Consider the following 10,218-nt stretch of genomic DNA (forward strand, 5'->3'; position numbering starts at 1 on the left):
TTGTTGCTGCAGACAAACCATGCAGCTCTCTGGAGCTCCAAAGAAACTGAAGTTCATAGGGGGCCGGTATTTGGCTTTCCCGTTGGACTGCTATTCCAATGCTGTGCAGCAAGCTGTACACAACATTAAGTGCTCTGTATGGTCCCCTCAGGATTTTATCAAGCAAGTAATTTTTTTCTTTTTTTTGTTAATTTACTCTTACTTTGGGTGCGTATGAGGAAAATGAAGATTTCACATTCAGTAAGTTAGGTTTGTTCCATAAACATTAACTAAGCGTGCTAAGGCTGTCCTAGGGCAGTCCCGATGTGCACACAGTAGTGTTTTCATCTTTTCTATAAATATTTGCAGTTGATCATGCATTACAATAGAGCATTCCTCTCTTTTGACTTTGCCCTTTTTTTTAGCTTGTTCAACTGATTTGCACAGAAGGGGGAAGAAGTTTTTATGGAAAAGATAAACTGCAGACTCAACTCTTTGTGTGAATGTGTGTGTTATGTTAGTAAATCTGCTGAAAAGCTATTTATGGATTTTAGTGAGAAGGCATTGTCTCCATTTTTATGGAGCAAATGAAATCTTTGGCGTTTTGTTTATTTAAATGCAAAGTTCTGCGGAAAAAAAAAAGTAAGTAGGAATGACAAGTAAACACCAAAAGTAAAAAGTTAGCATAAGTTCTATTATTGCATTTTAAATGCCATATTCATCTTCTTTCATTTCCTCTGTGAACACTTCCTCCAATTTTTGTATGCTACTATATTTCAAAACTTTTTGACCAATAAATGGAAGTCTTCTGACGTCATTCATGCTTTAAATACTTTGCTGCTCTTGGTATCCAAAAATGTCTTAGGAGTGTGTTTCTGAGTGCTTTAGACTTTTGGAATAGCCAGAAAAGATTTTGTGAATCACAGAAGATGATCATCCAGTCTCAGTGAAAAAAGAAGGACCGAGGATTATATTTTCAAATTCCTTCTAGTATATGACTTTATACCATAATATTATTTCTGGTTTTGTTCAAGTATTGCCTAAGCCAACAGTCAGAGCACTCTAAACTAGGCAGTTACAAATCTGGGCAGGAATTTCGTCAACATGTTGTCCCTAGGTCCTAAGTAGAGTCCTCCTATTTGTTGGTTAGCGAAACAACAAAAGTTCTTCAGTGGAAAAAAATAAAAAACCACACATAAAATTGCAGTTATTTTTTAATTAGTAGCAGGTCTAATTAGAAGCTTAAAATGATTTGACATTTGCATAGGTCCTTTGCATGATGCTAACTTCATGAAAGGCTTTGCAAAATAACTTAGATGTGACATACAAAATACAGTGAATTTTCCCAGAGTTCCACCCTCTGTGAGTTTATGGCAATTTAAATTGAACTAAGCTCCAGAAAGCTAAGCTCTCTGTATTTTTAAATACATACTATTGTATTTATAATGTAAAAAGCCTATACATTTCAAACAATTATTTTAGAAATAAGCATAGGAAAGCTTTAGTTATGTATGGAGAATGTACTGCTGTAGTTCCCCTTTTTTAAAGGAATAATTGAACATTACTGGTCTAGTATCACTGTCTTTTCATTTGTCTTTCATCACTATGCCTTTCAATACCATTCATCTATGGACTAATGCAATGCCCGCTGAAGTCAATAGAAGTCATTCAGTTGACATCAATGAACAATGAATCAGGCCCTTTAAAAAGAAGAAGAAACTAGAGTTTACAAGGGTTAAACAGAGCACTGAGGAAAAACACTCTGAGGCAGGAATTGTGACTTCTCCTGTGTCCACACAGCACCTGGCACTTTGCTGCCATACAAAATAGCGACAAAATAAACCGATCGTCAGTCTCTGCTGGTACCTCTGATAAGGGAAGGCAGTTTTGCCAGTCAACATCTGAATTGTTTTTCTATACAAAGCCTTAGTAGGTATCAGTAATTGTAATACACAGTAAAAATCTGTTCAGATAGGTGTCATCGATGCAGATGTTGAAAATCTTTTATTTTATTTGCCTCTGCCCAGTCTTTTCAAAGAACTCATACTTTGCTATCAGTCTTTCTTTGTTCTGATTAAGTTGTAATCACTCAAAAGCAGATTCGGAAGCTCCCCCTCCTTCCTTCACAGAGGCTGTGTTTGTTTTATACCCAAATGTGACATTGCACACTGGTGCAATCGAAAAAGGCTGCAATGATCAATTGAGGGCCCAATCAAAGCCTAACAGATAGGCAGCCATTCGTTGCTGTTTGATATAAAAGGTGTTTTATTTCTCATCACTTTTTTGTCACTGAAAGAATGCTTCCTATGTGCAGATTAATTAAAGTGTAAACATTAAATATTGATTGATGCATTATCAGCATGGAGCAGTTGCCTCCACTCAGATTGATTCCCGCAGTGATTTATTGTCATATTTGTGGAGTCATTTCACTCGATAACAAAGAGAAATAGCCTGCTGCCTCTACCTTTCAGGCTTGCTTTCTGGCTTTTGCACTGCACCTCCTCATCCTCACTGACTCCCATTCTTCGCCTGCTGGAACTAACAGCCTCACCGTATTTTCAGGAGAAAAGTTTAGGGCTTTTTATTTTGGCATTTGCATAGCAAGTTTATAGTTCAGCGGGAAGCTGGCAGACCTGTGCTCTCAACTGGAACATCTCTGGTTAACGCTTTCGCCCCCTGTCCCACACAGCTGCTTTCCCTGACCCTGCTCAGGCACAACTTTGCAAGCACAGGTTCAAATCGCTTGAATTAACTCACTGCTAACTTGACAGAAAGGTGAACTTTCAACAGAGTAACGTTGTTTAGGTCACTTTAAGGCTGAATTATCCAATTAGTTACTCTGAGTAGGAGCACAGCCACGCAATAGCATATCAATTTAAAGAATTTCAGGTTTTTACTCTTGTTTTTCGACAAATTCATAAAAGAGGCCTTCATTCAAGTCTTGCAGAGTATTTAAAGCAAGGTTTTGTGGGACATTATTGAGCATCTGGATTAGAAAATCCTTTAAAAAAATTGTATACAATTTCTGTAGCTTTTGGAAGTCGACTCAAAGAAGATAGTAATCCAAATCCCTTCACTCTTCTCCCTGAAAGTCTTTCATACTCTGTGTTCATCTGCATCAGGGATGGCTATTACACAGCTCCATGCGTTGTCAGATCCGCTGCCCACAGCCATCTGTGCCAAAAGGTGCTGTAGCCCCGGTGCTGTGTGTTTGCTGAAGACTGCTATGTTCCTTCCTGCTTTGTGTTTTCACTGGGAGGATGGTCATTCATCAGGTTTCCAGCCAAAAACTGCCTGTGCTGGCTGGGTGTACCCTCAGTGACCCAATCGGCTGCAAAAGAAAATAATTTGTGAAATTGCTCTGTTCTGCAGTAACAGAATTTAATCTCTTACATACATGGCTTTCATTTAACATTCAGAGAATTAGGTTACTCAAAATCTGCTGAAATCAAATGTATGAGTAAGGACCTCAAAAATATGTAACGGGCAACTGGTGATCTTGATTCAGTCAGTGAATGAAACATTAACCTTTGGTCACAGTGGCAACAAATGCTAAACTTGTGAATTTACTGCAGCGGATAATTTCAGTCCTAGACCTAAAGGAAATTATAGGAACGGTTTCCTACATAAGCAGCAGCTGTGCCAAACTGGCTGTCGAAGAACCGTGGGCTACGATTGCTCTAAAAGGCAATTGCAAAACTTGTATGAGACCTCATTAAGATAGGTATTCACTTGTACTGCTGCAATTCCTGACCACCCCTGTCGCTCCCAAGCACTTGCCCAACAGCACTTTGTTGAGGATGTTTTGCTATTTTACAGATGTACCCAAACCTGGGAGAAAATGCTGCAATTCTAGGTCCTTCCTCCCCATGCATTTTCTACCAGATGCTCTTCCTGTCCTTCTGCTCTGTCGTCATCCATTCCAAGCCAAAATTCTTCCCTTCCCTTTTGCATCACCTTGCTGGTATCTGGGCGGTCACACTCGTATTTGCCACTCCTAAAATTAAAAAGCAAACAAACCAACCAACCCTAAGGTATTGCAACAGTGTGCTCATCTGGATTCCTTCAAAATAGCGCTCTCGCAAGATCGCTTTTCCCCTTCTCTTTGTTCACCGTTGCCCTTCCTAGCCACTGCACACAGCCATTGTCACTTTTTGTTAGATCGTCAGCCTTATTGAAATTGTCAGCTTTGCCAGTCGAGGACCTTGCTTTCCTGTGTGTCTTTAAACGGCTGCAGGCCGGGAGGGCTGTATAACCATCACTGCTACAACTGCCCGTGTGCTTGCAAGACTGCTGTAAACAAAACCTATTGTCACTGCAATTTTTGTAGAGTACATTTACATTTTTATAAAGCCTTTTATTTGAAGATTCTGATGCATTTTATGTAGAAATATAGAAATGTTCTTAAATATCTCTAGTTATTTTTAGATGAAAACATATCATCTATGAAAATAAAGTTTCTTTTAACACTTTTCAATATAGAATCATAGGGTTGGAAGGGACTTCTGGAGATTATCTAGTCCAACCCCCTGCCAGAGCAGGGTCACCCACAGCAGGTGGGACAGGAACGCATCCAGGCAGTTTTGGAATGTCTCCAGAGACGGAGACTCCACCACCTCTCTGGGCAACCTGTGCCAGGGCTCTGCCACCCTCAAAGGAAAGAAGTTCCTCCTCATGTTTAGGTGGAACTTCCTATGCTCATGTTTGTGCCTGTTACCTCCTGTCCTGTCACTGGGCACCACTGAAAAGAGCCTGGCCCCATCCTCCTGACATCCACCCTTTAAGTATTTATAAGTGTTGATAAGGTCCCCCCTCGGTCGTCTTTTTTCCAGACTGAAGAGACGCAAATCCCTCAGCCTTTCCTCATAAGAGAGGTGCTCCAGATATGACAGAGAAAGACTCTCTAACAAATAATATTCAGGCTGAATTTCATTATCATTGTTTAGATAGGGCCACACAAGAAAACTGAGAGAGATCTCAGTTGCAAAGATTTGTCCTTGTTACACAGGACAGGTGTGGACCCGAGAAGCATGCACAGAACTGTTCCCTCTGGATGACATTAGAGCAGCTTTAGAAACAATTGTAAAGCTTCTGGTGACTTTAATGGGCCCAGGCTTTCCTCCTTGTATCCAGCGGAAGACATACACAGGTGCTTACACACAACTTGGGCCTGAGTGTGACCTACTGTAGAACCACAACGGTTCCCAGAAGGCGTCAGTCCCACAGAAGACACCAGTTTTCAAAGAATGAAGGGCTGTGGTTGTGGTTTCTCCTGATGTAAGTTGGCCAGAAGGGCTTGGTAACTGCAGGTGGCTTTCCAACTGTGTGTCTTCATCTTTGCTTTAGGTCTTTTTCAGTAAGGTATGAAGCTGAGCTTGGTATTAGTGTAGTAAATGACTAAAACTAGAATTACACTAGTGGCGTTTCTACTTAGAAGCAGCAGCGAGTCTCTATGCTTATTTTATTTCTCAGCCCCCACAATGGTCCTAACTGGCTGTGGCGGGCAAATGAGTAGAATGAACAGATATTAGGAATATGGGGGGAAACCATGGAACAGAGAATAGAAAACAGATCTCTTTGATAGGTTGTAAAATTATTTTGTAAAAGCAGCGTATCATTTAATACTATGTTTCAAATACCGTCCTCCAGGGCCAGATTCTGAAAGGAATGAGGTATTTGTGAACTGAGCTTTTCCCTCAGTGTGCCTCGTTGCACCTCACTGTTATACAGCTGTTGAATAAAAGCCATACAGTAGTTAAGAACGAGAATTTTAAATTATTTGTTTTGGTGTTTCAAACAAGATGAGAAGTTGCTTTTTTCCTTATATGCTTTCGCAGGGTCATAGGATAGTTCAGGTTGGAAAGATAAATGTCGTAGAGTACTTCTCTTGAATTCTGATTAGGGTTTCCTTTCACCATGGACAATTAAATCTGACACGAAGGGATACAAAAAGATGTTTGTTAAGGATTTAGAAAGCTCAGTACTGACCTAGATGCTGGAATTTTAGATGTGTTCATATACATAAGGATTGTAAACCTGTACTAAGGACTCAAAGAGGTTACAAGAAGTTCTCCCCTCAAAAAAAAAAAAAAAAAAAAAAGAAAAAAGTTGTGATGATGAACATGAGCTATAGAAGGCTGCAGCCCTTCCCATTTTACTGAAGAGACTGAGCTGCAGTAGGAGTTGGATATTAATTCAAACCAGTCTGCTGATTTTTCATATAAAGTTACAGTTGCATGACCTTTTTAACTGAGTAGACTCTGTATATAAATTTGGATTAGCATATTGATGCAAATTACCCTACTGTTTTCTTGTGTCTCTCTAAGACCTGCCAGATGGATACCGTTGCCATAAATTGTGATATTTCCTCTCCAAAAAAATGAGTTTACCATTTTTGCGACAACAATTACAGGTTGCATGAGAATGGTGTGTTATTTCCTGAAATTGTAAATAATTTATTTTCAAGAGCTTGAAACATAGTTTTGAAGTTAAATACATCTCATCTTTGTAACTGCTTAGATCAGGTTATTTTACATTTCCTGAAATACCTTTGAAGTTAAATGCAAATGAGGGTAAAATAAATTACAACTTGTGGAGTGACCAGTGTCTGATTATATGTAATATAATTAACTCCATCTTTTACATAATGTTTATCTTAATAATTATCCGATGTGCTTTAGAATCATTGAAATGACTGGTGATTCTTTGCTTGGGGGGGAGCATTTAGGGGTTTTTGTAAGGTTTATTTTTTTTATTCACTTTCTGGGTCACCAGGACTGAACATTTTTAAAATCTTGTTGTACTAATTAACAGATTATTTAATGTTAATTATAAGCTGGTATAACTGCTGTAATAGTCTGCTCAAAATAGTCTTTTATGATTATCTTTTCTAATTTTTTTTTGCCTTCTGTACTTTGCCTTGCCGGAAATGGATTGGTTTTATTATTTGAATTTCAATATTATTGTATATAGGACCATGAAATAGATTGATAAGGCACATTTAACTTTTCTGTTCCTATTCTGTAGTCTACAAACATGAGATGGGATTTCAAATTAACAGAGCTCTATTAAGAGAAATCATTTCAGTCCAAAACCGAGTTTTTTTCATTCTTAGACTATAACTTGTATTATGACAGAAATTAACATTTTTGTGACTTGTAATTAACTGTATTTCCTCATGCTATAAATAAGATTTGGCAGCTATAGCTGGAGTCAACTGTATCTTGAGATCTAGTTATCTGTAGCTGTTTCTTTATTTATAGCTTTTTGTATTTGCTAATGACATTGCAGAGTTCGGGGACGCAGACAATAAAGAGCACAAATAAAATCCGTGGCCGGTGTCTGCAGCCCTGTTCCATTTCATTGCTGCAGTGGCATCAGAGTTCCCTCAAATTCTTCCTGTGCTTGGAAATCTCCGGGGTTAGTGTTCAAGTCTTTGATGCTGCTAGTAATTCCAGTCTGCACCATTAAAGCTGCATTTTCTAACCGTCCCTTGGTAATTGTTGCAAGGACTTAGACAAGTAAGACTATCCAAAGGCATCACTAAGGTCAAACTGTGGTAGAAAGTGCTCTGATTTTATCCTGGAGATTGATGCTTGTATCACCTTTTTTCCGATTCAGCAGCTGGGGTTATAAAATGTACTTGCAATCACTGATAACACGTTAGATCAGACTACAAGTGGAGTAACACAGTATTTTATACACTGTGTGTAGTTTTACCTAATGCAACAATAAATCAGTGAAGGCAGAGGTCTTTTGTAAATTTTAGTGAAAATTCCACTGCTGAAAATATAGTTACTTTTGGCTTAAGTTCTAGAAATATGAATTTGCTTCAGTTCTTTAAAGCTGAAAAAATTGTTTTAACTACAAACTTCCTGGGAAGGCTGTAAAGAAACAAGCAATAAAATAAGTGACGGTGCATTCAATATATTATAATTATTTTTGTCATTGGCTATAAGCAAACTGAGGGCAGAGGGCCAGATGATAAAATGTACTTCAAGTTAACTGTAAAAAAAAGTTCTCATTACTGAACACAATCTAAAAACATCTCTGTACAAGAATGAGACAGAACCGGGTAGAATGGGCCCATTTTACCACATTATGGAAATAAAATAATGATATTATTTAAAAATATTTACCAGCTGATCAATAAACCACATTTTTTTGCAACTCCATCAGGTTTAGTGGAGAGCTTTTTTTGCCACAGATTATTATAACTACTGAAAAAATGCTTTTTTCCTTGCACTGAATTGTTGTGTTGTAAAATAGCAGTTATATATAGTAAATCTAATTCGTGTTTATTAAATGAGTGGCACAAGAGGGAGCTGGGGTTATAGAAATAAAGAATATTAAAGAATGTACCAATATACTGTTGAACTTCTACAGCATCTTTCTTTTAAGTTTTAAAGCAATGTTTCTGTGAAATTAGCATTATTCTTTCCTAAAACCTGCCTACCTATAGAAATAGACCCGAAGTTGATACCAAGTAACCATGCTCATTAGAACACCGAAGATTCTGAGCAGCATTAGGCAGAATTTACACTTGGTTTTTGTCTAGAAGTCAAGCAGAAATACAGTTTATTCAGTTCTTCGCTTCCCCAAGGTGGATTTTTGCTTGGTTGCTTTTTTACAAATTATGTCAAGTTCATGCACATATACGATTATTTTTTTTTTAACAACGTAAACTAAGAGATGGTATTCATTATTGTTTGTAGTTTGCTTGTTTTTCTGCTGTGTTTAGGATGTTTTGCTCAAATTTCATCCACTTTGGAGTACATTGTCTGGTTAATGGAGAGTTGGTTGCATTTTGTCTTTGATACTTTCATGATTGTTTCAGACCAGAACTAGTAAGATCAAAATTAATATTTTAAAAAAACAGTAATAACAGATAAAATTGGAAATGAAACATCTTTAAAAGGCTTAAGAAATTATACTCCTTTTCATTATTATTAGTATTTCCACACAGAAATTATGAATTATCACCTTGGGTTTTTCATGTAGCCTGCTCACAAACTTAAAATGATTGTCAGAATTGCACAGGAAAAGATTTTAAATCTGATTCTTTGATCTCATTTATATGTTTCTCCAGGTACAGTTTCACTGGCTTTAAGGAGCTGTTTCCAAATTATATCGGTGTCAGGCTAGAATCAAATAATCCCAGTTCAAACCCCAAACACAGACCACTCTTAACCAAACAACATCACTGGCTTTCACAAATTTAAAAGGTACAAGTGGTGAGCTGCAACGTCCTATCTGTAGGGTTGGGGAAATAGATTTTATTCCGTTGCCTCTGGTGGCTCCACACCTGCATATATAAACAATAATTTTATCTCAATGTAGTATATATTATAGCTAACTAAAATGTATTTCCTAATATTTTTTCTCTTACAGAAACTGCGTGATATGAACTAATCCCTGATGTCTACTTGGACGATGCTTAAGTAAATATCAATTTGCTGTTTAGTTGTCATCCCCCACCATGTAAGCTCTTCTATTAAAATAATAATAATAATAATAGCAACAGCGATGGCCAAGAGATTTATATACAGGCAGTGAACAGGAGCCCTGAGAAAGCCTGTAATAGTTTTGAAAATTGTTCTATCTAGATTGACAAAAGTCAAAACTGCTTAGAAGCTACCATCCAGGGGAGGAATGCTGTGCATCCTTTAGAAAGTGTTGGCTTTCACACACTGCTTGGAAAAAATTAGCGGCAGTTTTGGAAAGTATATTCCCTCATGCGTTGTGATGTATTTCTGCAAAGCAAGCCTACTATCAAGCAGAACAAGTTTTCCTATGGTTCCGCAGCTGTTTCTGCTCAGTCAAGGTGCATCTGGGAATATATTTTCCCTTGCAGCAGCAGGTGGCGTTGAATAGCTCACATTATTCTCATACTCATAATCATTTTGTCTTATATCTTGTAAAAACTTCTCTCCCCAAAGAGATAATCCACAAGAGAAATTCAACAAGTTCTTATAGATGTAGCAGACTTTCTATGTGACAAAAGTAGGGGTCAAATTCTTCCAACTTTAATCACTGAGAAATAAGGCTATAAATAATATATTTAAGGAACATCAAAAACAGGTGGGATACAATAATATCTTAATTACATTTTGTTTTTATTTTTTTATCGACAAAATCCTCCTGAAGCACCTCAGACTTCACGTTGTGATAAGGTCACATTTATCATGTGCCAGCACTTGTTCACTCTGCAGCACGTCCACAGCCTGAGTTAGTTTTGTG

The 10,218-nt window shown here is 37.7% G+C and overlaps 1 long non-coding RNA gene across 1 annotated transcript in view; it reads left to right on the forward strand.

The window, feature by feature from the left end:
- The window catches only part of LOC128908790 (uncharacterized), a 115,475-nt gene extending 106,023 nt beyond the window's left edge, over window positions 1–9,452 (forward strand). Inside the window, exon 7 of the long non-coding RNA XR_008466097.1 lies at window positions 9,370–9,452. This is a non-coding gene — a long non-coding RNA (uncharacterized LOC128908790). The remainder of the gene's footprint in view (window positions 1–9,369) is intronic.
- The last annotated feature ends 766 nt before the right edge of the window (window positions 9,453–10,218 follow it).

Source organism: Rissa tridactyla, chromosome 4 (genome assembly GCF_028500815.1).
Source record: "Rissa tridactyla isolate bRisTri1 chromosome 4, bRisTri1.patW.cur.20221130, whole genome shotgun sequence".
In the NCBI taxonomy this organism is placed as follows: Eukaryota; Metazoa; Chordata; class Aves; order Charadriiformes; family Laridae; genus Rissa; species Rissa tridactyla.